The sequence below is a fragment of the Protopterus annectens genome, chromosome 11.part0 (assembly GCF_019279795.1).
Source record: "Protopterus annectens isolate FY-2018-M chromosome 11.part0, PAN1.0, whole genome shotgun sequence".
In the NCBI taxonomy this organism is placed as follows: Eukaryota; Metazoa; Chordata; order Ceratodontiformes; family Protopteridae; genus Protopterus; species Protopterus annectens.
Genome location: NC_056745.1, coordinates 1481281471 through 1481296166, shown reverse-complemented (window position 1 = coordinate 1481296166; position 14696 = coordinate 1481281471). Strand labels below are relative to the sequence as shown.

Sequence of the window (14696 nt, the reverse complement as noted above, 5' to 3'; positions counted from 1 at the left end):
TAAAACAAAAGTTGGAGATGGCACCCAGTTGAAGTCTAATCACACAAAAACTAGCTCCTTGTTGAAAAAGAGAGGCCAGGAACAACAATATGTCAGAAATAGAAGCCGAAAAGAGATCTAAATTACATTGCTAACCCAAATAGTAAACCTCTTCCATTGCTGGCATACACCTTTTTGGTAGGCGGCTTTTGAGAAGCCAAAATAATGTCCTTAACTAGAGAAGGAAGCCTAGACTGCTCAATAATCATTGGAACTAGAGACACCAAGCAGTCAGCCGAAGAGACTGGAGGTTGGGGAGAGGAAGCCCCCAAGGATGGGAAATGAGATCCGGGTTTGGATCTAATATCCAAGGTGGATATTTCAGATGAGACCAAATGAGGGAAACCACGCCTGATGAGGCCAGAAGGGGGCAATGAGGATGCGAGGCATCTTACGCGATGGGCTTTCTGTAAGACTCTGGGAATGAGGGGAGTTGGGGGATAGGCATACAGGAGACCGGTGGCCAATCGTGAACCAGAGCGTCCCTGGGTGACTCCCTCATTGGTGGCATCAGGGCAAAGTATTTGCTGTGTTTGTGATTGACCGGACAGGCAAAGAGATTGCAGCAAGAGAAACCTCAATGGTTGAATATCAGACGTGCCACTAATACGCTGCAACTGCCGGGAATATGCATTGCAAGAAGAAAGCGCTTGAAGGACATCGCCCATTCCCACACTCTCATGGCCTCTCTGTACAAGGGATAAGATCATGTTCCCTCCTGTTTGTTGATTTACCAGATCACCGCCATGTTGCCTGACTGAACTGCAATGGTCCTGAGAGGGAGGTAGTCTTGGAGGGCTTGCAACGTTAGAAGTATTGCTCTCATCTCCAGGACACTGATGTGCAACTTGGTCTCTGAAGGGGCACACATGCCTTGGACAGTCCTTCCCCGATAATGTCTACCACTCCAGTAGGGAGGCATCCATGGTCACCGTGGCTTGGGCAAGACAGAAGGGTCTGCCTTGAAGAAAGTCTTGTGCTTGAAGCCATCAAGCAAGGTGATGTCTGCAGACTTGAGATATCTTGACTGACATGGACATGGGATGAAGGTGGGCTGACCACTGTACCGCAAGGGTCCATTGTAGAACTCGCATGTGATAGCTGGCGAGAGGGACTAACTGAATTGCCACAGCCATTGAGCCTAGGGCTTGCAAGATTAAATGTACTGAGGGACATTCCACATCCAGAAAAAGACAGACCTGTTCCTGAATAATGTTGACCCTGTGCAGGGAAAGCACTGCAGTCTCTGGCACTGTGTCCAGAAGGACTCAGAGAAATTCCAGGCTCTGACACAGGGCAAGATGACTATGATGCCTAGAGTACAATCCATGACCATAGTGAGTTGATGCCTTGTGGATGCTGTGAGGAACCAATCATCCAGGTACAGAAAGACCTGGAAACCTTGCAGCCAGAGATGGGCTGCTACCACTGCCATACACTTGGTAAACACCCGAGGGGGCTGAGGTGAGTACGAAGGGCAGGGCTCTGAACTGGTAGTGATTGGGTCAAAGCCAGAAGTGTAGGCATCTCCTGGAGCATCTGCCGATCTTGATGTAACAGTACGCATACTTGAGATCCACTGAGCATACACAATCATCCTTACACAAAAGTAGCAGAATAGAATGAACTGTGACTGTCCGAACTTCGACTTTTTGACCAACAAATTTAGAACACTGAGGTCCAGAATGGACCCTAGGTCCCTGGTTTTCTTGGATGCTAACAAAGAAGAGAGTATGTACCAGACCCTCGCTGTCCTATTGGGACCTCCTGGATGGCTCTTTTTTGAAGGAGGTCTTGAACCTCGAGAAGAGGGCCAACTCCCACTGACGAGGCGGAACATCTGGGAGAGATTTTTTTAGTTGGAGGAGGCTGAAAAAAGGGTATGAAGTATCCCCTGCATATTATGTTTTGCACCAAATGATCTGATGTAATACTTGACCAGGCTAGTGGGTGTAGGGAGAGATGACCCATGACTGCATCCAGGGTAGGGCAGCATTTCAGGAGCACTGAGGGGGCTTCTCCGAGAAGGTTCTGTGGATCCCTTCTGCCTCTGGAGCAGCATTTGCTGTCAGACCCCCTTCCCGGCTAGAGGAAGAGGATTCCTGGGGAATGTCCTGGAAGGAAGACTGAGACCTGCAGAACCACAGTTTCTTACTACCCCTTTAATTTTTGGAAAAAAAATAGTTTGGGAGTAGAGAACTTGATCCCGACTGCAGACAGAGTCTTACCCTCCTGCTCACTATTGGTTAAGGTTTTCCTTGACCGAGGGACCGAACAGAGCTGATCTGTCGAAATGGGCATTAGTGAATGACACCCTGAAGTTTTCTGCAAACCCACAAAGGCAGAGCCAGGCATGACCTAATGGCAATGCCAGTACCCGCCACTCGAGAGATGACCTCCACCGCATTGGAGATCAACCTCATTGAGGCATTAGCTAATGAAGTCAGCCAAGATAGCTTCGGAGAGACCAATTTAAGACTCTTTGGAGACAACTCATAAAGGATGTGGAGAGTTCGGAAACAAAGTCCCTTTGCAGCCGGGTAAAGTATGCAATGTAGTTGGTTGTTCTCAGTCTGAACATAGCTAAGGCAAAGACGCTCTTCCCGAAACAGCCAGTCACCAGAGACTTCCTGTTTGGGGGAAGGACCCTGGAGCTCTGTTCAGTGAATTCCTTTTGGTTGCTGTGGTTATCACAATAGCATCAACTGGGATGCCCTTGCTTCAAAAGGTCTTGTCTTTAGTAGGATTCAGGAATTTATTGTTTTTCTTAGGAAGAGGTCTCATTGTGTCCAGCTCCCTCCATGCCCTGCTGGAAATGAGCTGAACAAGCTCATCAGCTGGGGGGGGACACCCAGGTGGAAGATGGGAGTGTCCTGAAGGCCTTCAGGAAAATGGATTCCTCTAAAGACAGGATGGGGAAAGACCAACCGCCCCACTGTTTAAGGATCTCAATGATGTCCCCAAAGGACACCTCCTCGAACAGAAGTCCGGGACCAGTCTCCTTCCTCGAAATACGTATCCTCAGTGAGGGACACTTGAGGGAAGTCCAAGTGCTTCCACTTGCATGTCCTCTTCTGAGGAGGTTCCTCCATGGCAGGTTCTGGGGGGGACTCGGAAGAGGAAAGGAGCCCAATAGGGGTAATGCCCATCTGAAGGAGCTCTTTGGAGGGCTGACTCTGGTAGGATGATGAGGTCTCCAATGTGGAATGAGGCTGGGGAGGATCCAGAGTTGAGGTAGAGGCAGCTGCCCAACCAGAGACGATCCTCTCTATCTCCCAGAAAGTCTACGGGCTTGGAAGAAGCCCGTCACCGCCCCACCAGCTCCCGCAGACCGGGATGAAAGGGATGACCCAGACATACCACAGATGTCCCCAGACAACATCGGCCCTGAACTGTCAAAAGGGGAGGCCCCCCAAAGAAAGGGAATGGCCCGAAAACTCCAACCTGGACCCCCCCCCCTCCTCGGTGACCCCCATCAACCTTGCAGGACTGAGGTATCGCCAGCTCTGAGGGCAATGGAGTTGGACCTACCAGGGGCTTAGACTGTGTGGGAAAGGATGCAATGCCCAACATCGATGACCTCTCTCTAGAGATGTCCTGATCCTAGGGGACCAAACCCGGCTGGGTTGGTCGGGGAGAGAAGAGTTCCACGGATGGTAACAAGCCCACCTCCATTTGGGCCTCGAGAAAGCTCCTCATCATCCTATCCATATCTGAGGAAAGCAGACTCTTGGTGGAATGGGAAGAGAGGGACGAATGGCCTGACCTAGCTGATGGCCTGCTATCTCGTGAAGGAGACATGCTAGACAGCCTAGGATCCGATCTCTTGAGAGTGGAGGGGACTCTTCAATAACTAAAGGATCTGACAAAACTGTCAGATCTGAACGTCTGATCGGATCTGAAGGCATGAGTGGAACACAGCTGGATCCGATGGAGGGGGTGGATTTGAGGGTGGTCCAGGTCGGGTCAGATCTGAGGACCTCCAAGGCTTCGAGGACTCAGACCCGACAGAGGAAGCCAGGGCTCTTGGACCCTAGGAGCCCTGATCCAAAGCCACTGAGGCTGGATTCGGAAACAGAGATACTTGGCTTTTTGGAAGGCGAATCCCGAGAGGAAAAAGACTTCCCCTTGGGATCCGAAGAAGGATGAGAAGAGGAACCCGAGACCAGGGGACCTCCTTTTGAAAGTCCCTTGAGCAGGAGCTTATTCCTGCACTCTAGGAGAGCCTTGGGGTTGAATCTGGTGCAAATGTCGCATTCAACCTCCAGATGAGGCTCTCCTAGGCAGTAAACACACTCCAAGTATGTTGGCATAGGGTAACTTCCAATCACATGAGAAGCACCGTTTGAACCCTGAGGGTTTCTCAGACATACTGTCTCACTCACACACACACACACATGCACACACGCAAATGCACACACACACACACACACACACACACACACACACACACACACACACACACACACACACACACACACACACACACACACACACACACACACACCAAGGGGGTGGGGCTGCTAGGTAGAGAGAAAAAAAGGGATAGAAGGCCTAAGACTGGGAGAAAAAGTGCAGGAACCTGGGAAGGACCTCATAAAAATTACCCAAAAAGGCCACGGGAGGGGAGGAGAACACAATGAAATATGGGACGATTAGAAGACTAAACAGGAAAAGATGGAGCCCAAAAAAGACACTTATCTGAGAGAGATGAATTGGAGTTTCAGGAAGCACGTCTTGCTGCAATTCGCAGCAAACAAGATCTGAGGATTGTGGGTAGCAAGGGATCTTGGGAAGGGGATGGGCTTGAGCTAAGGAGCTGTCTTTTAGTGCCGGCTCGGATCCAAGGTCGGATCCTAGACCCATCCATGATCAATAATGACATGGATAGCACTAGATTAGCTGGTTAGCTTTCCTGAAGGACTTGGTTCTGTCAAGATAGTACCAGAGCTGCCCATGCACATAAGCATGTGTAGAATCTTCTCTCCATTGTTTTAGCCTCTGGACAGAAAACAGCGAGACTGACAGCCTGATTCACTGTGAACTCTGAAACACTCTTGGGACGTGAAAGAGAGGTTTGTGCGTAGACTGACCCTGTTGTTGTGAAAAAATGGGGTTCTCCCATCATGAGTGTTTGCATCTCAGATACTCTTCTTGAAGATTTCAGAGCAGTAAGAAAAATAGTTTTCCAAGTGAACCCTTATGTTAGCCTGACAGGCAGGTTCAAAGGGTGACCGTCAGTTTTTCCGGCACAAAAAATGGGATCACAAGCAGGAGGAACCTCTCTTTGAGTAGGTTTTAGGTATAAAATTAATTTAGGAAATTGGCTATAAAAAGGGAAGAGAAAGGAAGATGCATGTGCAGGGATGCTGAAAAGGTTACAAGATGAATCTCTATACAGGAATAAGAGAGACCACAGGATATTATGAGATTGCAGGAGGGGGATCAATAACAATCTCATAAAGCTGGGCATGTTTCCAAGAAAGGGTCAGGTGCTTTTCTCAGAATGAGGAATACTTAGGGAAACAGCAGGCCAGGAGAACAGATACTCTCTCGCTGATGTGGTCGAGGATGTTCCTGCATGCATTTCCACCTTATTCAGTAATTTCCAGGATAACTCTGAAGATTAAGAAAGACTCCAAAAATTGAGGTGACTCCCTTCTGCCCCAAGCAAAATTGTTTTTTCAGTTTTAAGGAACTAGCCAGGGGCAGTTATCACAAGCTTCCTCACAGACTGGATCTACTCACAAAAGACAAAGGGAGTTTGATGCACTCCAGCATCAAACAACTTCAACTGACTGCCTGGATTATTGAAATATGACACTTTTATACACCCTTTTCATGAGGATGTACAGCAGATACTAATGGAGGAAAGCCTGACACTAGACAATCATGTACTAGCAAATGGAAGAGACATTCTAGTTGATGCCTTGCCAATGACCAGAGATTCAGCAGGGATTCTGTAACACTGGTACTTAAATACGATTTGAGCCAGAAACCCAGTCACCTTCCCTCCGTCTCCTGTACCTCTTCTTCATTTACAGAATCTGACCATCAGTGCTTCACTTCAGCAACAGATTGTCTCATTCAAATGGGTTGCAAGGAGCCTTGGAAAAGAATCTGTTTAGTTGCCTGTTCTGAAAGCAGGCAAACAGATCTACCAGTTTGCACTCGGGGGTCTGCCCGGGATCTGCTTAGCTTGTCTGCCACTGTGTTTTGCTTTGATTGTATGTAAAAAGCTTGAAGAGTTGAGAAGTGCTGAAGAATTAACTCCCAAGCTATCAATGTCAGCTGGCACAAAGGGTATGCCTGGTGCCCTTCTCCCATTTATATACTACATAAATGTGTTCCTTTGTAATGACATGGATCCCAAAGATGCTGCAGAGACCTTACACCATGAATCAGAGCCAACGCTCCTTAATACTGATGCATTTATATACTACATAAATGTGTTCCTTTGTAATGACATGGATCCCAAAGATGCTGCAGAGACCTTACACCATGAATCAGAGCCAACGCTCCTTAATACTGATGCATTTATATATTACATAAATGTGTTCCTTTGTAATGACATGGATCCCAAAGATGCTGCAGAGACCTTACACCATGAATCAGAGCCAACGCTCCTTAATACTGATGCATTTATATACTACATAAATGTGTTCCTTTGTAATGATATGGATCCCAAAGATGCTGCGGAGACCTTACACCATGAATCAGAGCCAACGCTCCTTAATACTGATGCATTTATATACTACATAAATGTGTTCCTTTGTAATGACATGGATCCCAAAGATGCTGCAGAGACCTTACACCGTGAATCAGAGCCAACGCTCCTTAATACTGATGCATTTATATACTACATAAATGTGTTCCTTTGTAATGATATGGATCCCAAAGATGCTGCGGAGACCTTACACCATGAATCAGAGCCAACGCTCCTTAATACTGATGCATTTATATACTACATAAATGTGTTTCTTTGTAATGATATGGATCCCAAAGATGCTGCGGAGACCTTACACCATGAATCAGAGCCAACGCTCCTTAATACTGATGCATTTATATACTACATAAATGTGTTCCTTTGTAATGACATGGATCCCAAAGATGCTGCAGAGACCTTACACCATGAATCAGAGCCAACACTCCTTAATATTCCAAAGATGCTGCGGAGACCTTACACCGTGAATCAGAGCCAACGCTCCTTAATACTGATGCATTTATATACTACATAAATGTGTTCCTTTGTAATGACATGGATCCCAAAGATGCTGCAGAGACCTTACACCGTGAATCAGAGCCAACGCTCCTTAATACTGATGCATTTATATACTACATAAATGTGTTCCTTTGTAATGATATGGATCCCAAAGATGCTGCGGAGACCTTACACCATGAATCAGAGCCAACGCTCCTTAATACTATACTACATAAATGTGTTCCTTTGTAATGACATGGATCCCAAAGATGCTGCAGAGACCTTACACCGTGAATCAGAGCCAACGCTCCTTAATACTGATGCATTTATATACTACATAAATGTGTTCCTTTGTAATGATATGGATCCCAAAGATGCTGCGGAGACCTTACACCATGAATCAGAGCCAACGCTCCTTAATACTGACGTGCTTTTGTCTCTGATGCGCCGCACAGTCCTTCAAGTCCTTGCATTTTTATTCCCTTTGAAACTGCTTTTCATACAAAACCTGATGAATCAATCAATACAGATTGCACTGGGGTTGGTGGAGAAAAAGGGAGACCTGGATTGTGAGCCATCTGACCCCTCCACCAATTCTATTCTGACTTTGTAAATGCCAAGACTGGAATTTGAAACTCCAGGAGATGAGAATGTTGAGTCCACAAGTTTTTGAGGCACCAACAAATCTTTCTCACAAGTAGCCTGGTAAAGTGAATCATAAAAATTATAAAAGCCATGAGGTAGTACCTTGAGAAATTCAGAAAAACTTCGATACAAACCCACCTTCTCTTAAGTAAAGAAAGCCTTCTGCGACATCAGACACCCTAGAAACACAATCCTGTGTGATGGAGTGACACAGGAATTTTGCATAATTATCTGGAATCCCAGATGGTTTAGGGGAGAAGATAGCCTTGATAAGGACTCCTGGTAATTAGACAAAAGACTGCACAAATGAGCAAGTCATCTAAATAGGGAAAAACTGTTGATATTCTCTATTCCACAGTGGGTTACCACTGCAGCTGGGCACTTTATAAATGCTCTTGATACAGTAGACAGTCCAAAGGGTAATGCAAATAACTGATAATGTGAATCAGATTAAAAAAATCATAGAAATCTCTTGAAGTTGCTTGATAACAGAATGAGATGGTAAACATCTTTGAGGTCTAAGGTTACCATAACACTGACTTGAAACCAGACCCAACACTTTGCAAACATCAGAAAAAGATTGAGAGAAGATATATCCAAAACCTGGTCACAAAGAGTGCACCTTCTTTGGAGCCAGAAACATTGTGGAGTAAAACCCCTCTTCTATTTATTCTGTAGGAACATACTCCATGAGTCCTGCTAAAAATGTGTTAGAAGACTTAAGGAATCAACTTTGTTTGACTGAGAGGGTGGGATAATCACTCTGAAAGAAGGGGGCTTGTCTATTCATTGACAAGTGCAACACTCCTGGATCACATTCAAAACCCATTTGTCTGAGACATTCTGCTAGCAGAATGGAGCACTGAGGGACAGACTCTATCAAAGAGGAAGAGATACATTTGCAGGGAAGGTGACTGAGTTTATGGCATAGTCATTCTAACAACAGCATTTGACTCTTTTTTTTTTGAAAGCACTCCCTGCTTTTTGAGATTTTTATTAGTCTCCTCCTGCCATCTCTTCTTAGGTGTTTGTCTGTTAGCAACAGGCACCAATTAATTTGTATTTTAAAGAGAGTAGACGAACTGGAAGGAATGAAAACACAGTTGTGTAAAATCTTCCCAAAACTGTAGATGTCCTTCTTTTAATGTTGCACTGTTCATCACCTCTGAGATCTCCTGCCAAGAATACCCCAATGTCCAACCAGTATACCAAAGCCTTTATTATTTAGGATTGCTGTATATCAGACATATGCTCCCTGCACAAGTGTAGGGCATAAAGGTTGATGTATGTACACTTAAAATCCAGGATTTCCCTGCTGCCAGTCTGAATGCCACTATCATGCATCAGTCTGAATGCCCTTCACTTTTGCTTGTTATGCACAGCCTACATCTTCAATACAAGTACCCCACTGGGGTTCTTTTTTCTTATATTTTTCAGTGGGTTACATATCATCCAAGAATGGGAAATGTCAGTGTGGGAGGCAGATTCCACATAAGGACTGTTACGACTGGTACCTGTTTTGACCACACTTGGTGTTCCATTTGTCAGGCTTTTGTATCCAAGACTTCACATAGAAATCTTCCTTCCCTTTCGATTTATACTGAAAACCCATCTCAAGCAGATAACCCAAGGTACCATGACAGAAACCGCTTGCCCTGAGGTACAGTCACTGCTCAAGAAGGTGGCCAAGGAATCTAGGCCTGAGTCTGCTGCCATCCAGCCTCCACCAGATGTCTTTCTTGAGGTGGATGACATCCCAGAATACCATCCAGTATTTTTGTAGACTTCCTCTGCACTGACCTTCACGGAAACCAGCATGGAACTGGCTTTTCACATCCTCAGAGGCCTTGCAAACATCCACAGCAGATGTTGAAAGAGAACAGCTGACTATCTCTGAAGGGCCTAAAGAGTTTCCTCAGACCCTTGTAAAGGAAGAGGAGCTGGGTACCTTGAACAAATCCAGGCGGGGTCTGTCTGAGCCATCATGCTTTGTCAAAGTGGACATTCCTTTAAAGAAAAGGCATAAGACTAAACATGTGGTGCCAGGTTCCAGAGATCCTCAAAGAGAATGGCAGGACTTCACGCAAGGCTTGTTCAAGGCCTTGATGGCTTTAAAGCCTCCTCACAAGGTTTCAGTTCCTAAACCTCTTTGGTCCTCTACCCCCAAAGTGCAAGGGACACCAATTCCACTGATAAGGATTCCAACTCTGATGCTGACCCTTTAGTTGCCTTCTCCTTTTAGACTATGGGCCACAGGAGGAGGAATCGAGCAGTCCTGATTCTCCTTTGGAGGGACTATCCTTTGGGGAGACAGTCCTTCATATGAAATAGCATTTCAGATGTCCAGATAAGAGAAGTCACAAATGGACTTTCCTAAATCTTCTGTGGTCCTTCCTGTGTTGGCTGCTTATTGAGTACCTTCTCTGTGGTCCCCTTGGCTGCAGAATCCCAACCTCCAGCACCTAAGAAACCTGACAAGCACTATAAAGAGCCAGATACCTGCAAATTCTTACATGAGTGCCCTGCTTCTGATCCAGCAGTAATTTCTATGTCTACAGATCAGCCCTCTACGATGCTGCCCTCTTCTAAGCTCCTTCCCTCTGATAACGCAGTAGAGATGTGGAGAGGATTGGGAAAAAGTATACACTTCTGCTACTTCAGCCTTTACGGCTAAAAATTACCAGACACACACGACGAGATATATTTTAACTCTTCTTTCCTAGATTGGGAAGCCTGTATCTCATATGCCTGACTCACAGAGGAGGCTGTCGGCTCTGTCCTTGTTGGGTTCCACTTCTCCCGCTGTCTGCCACAATACATAAAATGCAGCGATGATGTGGCTGATGCTTTAAGACCTTGCAGGATTAGCATAAGGTCATGAAAGCCAGTATTCTTAAAGTGACATACCCCAATTCTAACAAAATATAGGCAAATATGTATAAAACATTCTTTTCATCATAAAAATACGTGTGGAATGCTTGAAAATGTGGGAAGCTGGTTGGTTGTTGAATCCTTGGGAGGGTATACCCATAGGCTACTGCAGCAGTGAGAATGATGAACACAACCTAATTACTGCTTCACAGTTTCAATTTAAACTAATCAGGTTACATGTCTATATTTCTGTTTAGTTTAGATTTTAAATGTAAGCTGTTTCCTACTTCCATAGTCAGTTAAGTCTAGGAAGCTAAAATCCATTTAAGGTAATAAAGCATTAGGGACTCTCCCCCCCCCCCCACACACACACACACTGACAATATGTAGGTTAAAGCTCAGGATTACCAGTTGGTAGACCTGGGTTCAAAACCTGGCTGGGGGGACAACTGGGCAGCAGCAGTATCTGTGTCAAAGAAAAGCCTGGCAATCTACTTTCATAATATGCCACGAGAACCCTGTGACAATATGAGGTATTGCCAGCTATTCCAGGAGAAGTAGGACAGTGGGTGTGTAACATATACCAGCATAACTAGCTGGATATTTGTAAAGAATTTTATGTCATTTGTGTATCAAACTGATTTGTACAAATGCTTGTGTTGAAGAATGTATTTGTAAAGTTGCTTGTGTTAAAAAAATGTACCAAAAGTCTGTCCTGCTGGACAGAGAAAAATACACTTGTATGTCAAACTGCATTATAACTATTGAAATTAATGTTGTAACAGAGACTACTGGAAGAGAAGAGGTTAATCTCAGTCCAGCTAACTGAAAATCAGTAAGAAATTCAATTACTTAATTTAGGCCATACATATTGTATCTTACAGTCTTGAATGCAGCTAGAGAGGAAATGTCTGTGCCAGAGAATGATTTATTAGCTCCTGTAATAACAGTGGAAGTGTTTTATTGTCTTGTATCTTCCAGAATCTGAAACAGATCTTAGGAAAGTTCTATGTATGTGTTATTGACACATATGTGACAGATTCTGGGTCAGTTTCTGGGAATTGGGGTAGTAATGGAACCAGAAGTGAGATGACCAGATGTATGTGATGTCATCCTGTAATCCATCACTGAAATGAAATGCAGAGTACATTTACTGGATACCTGTAACTGCTTTTTAGAACTTCTGATCAAATCATTGGGACACACGTGTTACCTGAACACCCTCCCATGCCCACTAACACTATGATGCAATTTCAACGTATACTGCATTTACTAGGGCAATGCTAACTCTGAACTATTCAGCATTTCCCACTGTGGCTACTAGTATTCAACAAATAGACTGCCTAAATCACTATTGTTACCCTGTAGGTTGTGCCTCTACTAAACTACTAATTCCTCTACTATTATCTAGGATGTTTCTCCTCCCTCTTTTTTCCCACTGTTGAAAGCTAACATACAGCTATATAGACCCTAAAGGAAGTGAATGTAGCCCAGGAATGTTATTAGTGTGTTGCAAGTGAGAATTAATGTTGTGCTCACTTACCTGAAATGTACCATACCTCATAATAGTATAGTATATATTTACCTCCCACATTCTCCATGCACATGCACCCACAGCTTCTCCCAAGCCAATACTTTGCCCATATACATTTTTTACTGTTGCCTACCCATAACAAGACTTTGTTACATCTCTTTTTGTCTCCTTTGTCATACAGCTCTACTTCACTCGTGGTTGCCCCCCCCCCCCCCCCCAAAGTGAACAATTTCTGAACATTATCCTGCAAACAACTGAAGGCAAAAGGAATCACTACTTGGACTTTTACTCTCTGGAATATTCTTATGTAGGTGTATTCCCTGTTAACTAATTATTGCATCTAGTTGTTAGTGCTTTAACTTAATTTTATTATATTGGCATAGCGTGCACACTTGCAAGGTCTTTTCCCCTCCTTCCATTCCCTGCTATTTCAATTTACTGCCACTAGGTGGCAGCCGAACACCATCAAACAGCTGAATCTTAGCCCAGATAAGCAACTCGTCCTGCAAGCAGAACAGTACTCTACAGATATTTATAGATTCATAGGTTCATAGGTGTGTACTAGGGTAATATCCCTGGAGCCTTTACAAGCCTAGCCCATAGAAGTGCTCTGGCATTGTGCCATCTGACATTAGTTCCCAGTGCCTCTATCAAGTGAAGCCACTGGAGTGATCCCCAGGGTGAACTTTCTATTTTCCATCCACTCATCAAGATTTCTCTTGAACTGTTTAAAATATTTAAAAATATTATGTAAATGTTATTTTAATTGAAAAAAAAATATTTCTCTTGAAGAGGGTCAGTGAGGTGTTCTGCTTGACATGTATTGGAAGTCTATTCCAGAGCATGGGCAGTCTCTGTGTTATGAACCTGTCCTTCAAGGATGTTCTGTTGATTGTAGTAATGAGGTTGAGGTCCCTGGAGCACATGGTGTGAAGGGATTGTGATTTTTTTTAGATGTGAACGTAAAAAAGGAGTAAGCCCAAAACAAGGCACTGTAACCAACCAACGGACTACAGAAGGAATTCCAACCAGTCGTAATTATAAAGACAGTTTGATTTTGAATAATTAAAGACAACTTTTATTCAAAATCAAACTGTCTTTATGTGGGAGGGTGGCCTAATGGTTAAGGTGTTTGTCTTACAAACACAAGGTGCAGGGTTTGAGTCTCACAAGGGATAATTGGCTAGGCTTAAAATGGTTCGCAATGACAGTTAGCCTAGTATTAACCTATTAACCTATTGTATGTAGCGGGAGGGTGGCCTAATGGTGAAGGTGTTTGCCTTGCAAGCACAAGGTGAAGGGTTTGAGTCTCACAAGGGCTAATTGGCTAGGCTTAAAATGGCTCGCAAGGGCAGTTAGCTTAGTACAATCTATGAACCTATGAACAACTGGTTGGAATTCCTTCTATAGTCCGTTGGTTGGTTACATTTCTTTAGATGTAGCATTTCTAACAGAGCTGGGTCAGATTAGTTGTTAGTGCTTTTACTTACTTTTATTACATTCTCCAATATTTCTGTCTACTGTAAAGTCACCCAAGTCCCTTCACAGCAGTTATTTTCCTTTCATAGTGAATAAACAGTGCAAACATGGTAAATGGCGTAATCTCTGTGATCAAGGCAGAATGCTGCTTACCTTCATTACTTAGTTAGACTCGTGACACTTTTTTCTTCAGCTCTTACCACCTAGGTAGGGCTCTGCCCGCTCCACTCACCTACCTTCATTTCCACCCACACCCTAGCTCATTTCCTTTATACCTAACCTTACCACACCCACAACCATCTCCCATCCCTCAGCCAGTCACGCAAACAACCAGCCCCACCCCCTCCCCCTCCTTTGCTCTCATATTACACACTCAACATATAGTACCTCCCCACTCATAAAGGTGCTACAATCCATCATACCAATATACTATCAGGACCCCTACACATTCCACAGGGTTATCTCTATATACTCCTACCACTTCTAACAAACCAAGCATGTACTCTCAACAAATAATTCTAATGCTAGCACTCACCATCACAGCCCGTCTAACCTCACCCTACTTCAACAACATTACAATCCCCAACATAAGTCATCCCACCTCAATCTCACCTCCAACATTCACTAACTTCCCCTTATGTGTCTCACCCTCACTCTTTAACCACACCACCTATGACCTATACCCCTACAGACTCATCCATTATCAAAGCAAATCTAGCATATCCATTCAATGTAACTTAGCCTTCTCCAAATACTTACAAACCATAATAAACATTGCCTCTCACCTGCTATGCAGTGGTAATATCAACTCCAACCTAGGTCCAAGTCCAACAAATCACCAAAATCAGCCTAGGACCAATACAAGCCTACTTAAGAAAACATTCGATATTCTAATAATAAATAATAACATAAGAAGCATCCTTAACA

The 14696-nt window shown here is 44.3% G+C and overlaps 1 protein-coding gene across 5 annotated transcripts in view; it reads right to left on the bottom strand.

The window, feature by feature from the left end:
- The window catches only part of TRABD (TraB domain containing), a 788001-nt gene that overhangs the window by 340311 nt on the left and 432994 nt on the right, over nucleotides 1-14696 (bottom strand). The window lies entirely within an intron of this gene.